We start from the raw sequence: 1,017 nt of genomic DNA on the forward strand, positions 1-1,017 counted from the left end.
CTTGACTCCTGTCTCTGTAGTGTAAACTATGTACAATGATCAAAAACGATTTAAAGAAAATTCGAAGACTCAAACGGCAAAATAGGGCATCAATGTTTGAAAATTGTTTAGTGCTTTGTGCCCAAAAATAATGCATGATAAACTCAACACAAGAATCCTTTGGTCTTTACACATTTATAGGAACGAAGCGGGTTCCACTCACACTGGTCCGCTGTGCTTGAAGTGAGTGACTACCTTATTGTTTATTAACTCCACATTCTGAGTCAGAAGGGCGACAGACCCTCACCAAGGCAAGTGCCATGCTTCACCATAGGATCAGCTCCTTACTGTAGAAGGATGTTGTAAGTCACTGTGTGTTCGAGAAGAGCCCTTTAACAATTTATATCAGTAAATAGAAGCGCTTGCTTGTTCCTTGTGTTTGATTTTACCTCAGGGGGGAGTCAGATCAACAATTCATGTGTTCTACAGATAGTAGACCACAAGAATACAACTGCCTGATGGTAGCATTGACTCCAGGTCATTGGTCCTCCCTAGCACAAAATTAAGAACAAAAGGGTTTTAGGACCATTCATGTATTACTGGTCAACATATTTCTACCCATCTCTTTAGCTCACAGGCATTCTTCAGGACTAAGGGCCAAAAATGCACAACTTACAATTTCTGAGTGTGCATTGTGTAGGTGAAGCAAAGAAGGAGAGATATTATTTTCGTTATTACTCACTGAAAAGTGAAAACAATGAGTGATGTGAGTGACAGCACTGGATGCTTCAACATCTTGCTTGTTGAGGCAGAAGCACTATCAACTGCATAAAAGCATCAACATATGAATAAACTACCATGTTTTTTTAATCTTTTTCTGCTACTCTGTGGCAATGACATTCCCCTTTAGCAAAACAAGGGGTGGTGGCCAGACAGACGTTTGTCAAAGAAAAGCTTTTGTGGAGGAAGATGGAGAAGCACTGGAGGGGAATGGTGGTTTTTTTCCCAGTGTTCCAAGTGAGAGCTAGATGCTGATCC

Source organism: Lissotriton helveticus, chromosome 5_1 (assembly GCF_964261635.1).
Source record: "Lissotriton helveticus chromosome 5_1, aLisHel1.1, whole genome shotgun sequence".
NCBI lineage: Eukaryota > Metazoa > Chordata > Amphibia > Caudata > Salamandridae > Lissotriton > Lissotriton helveticus.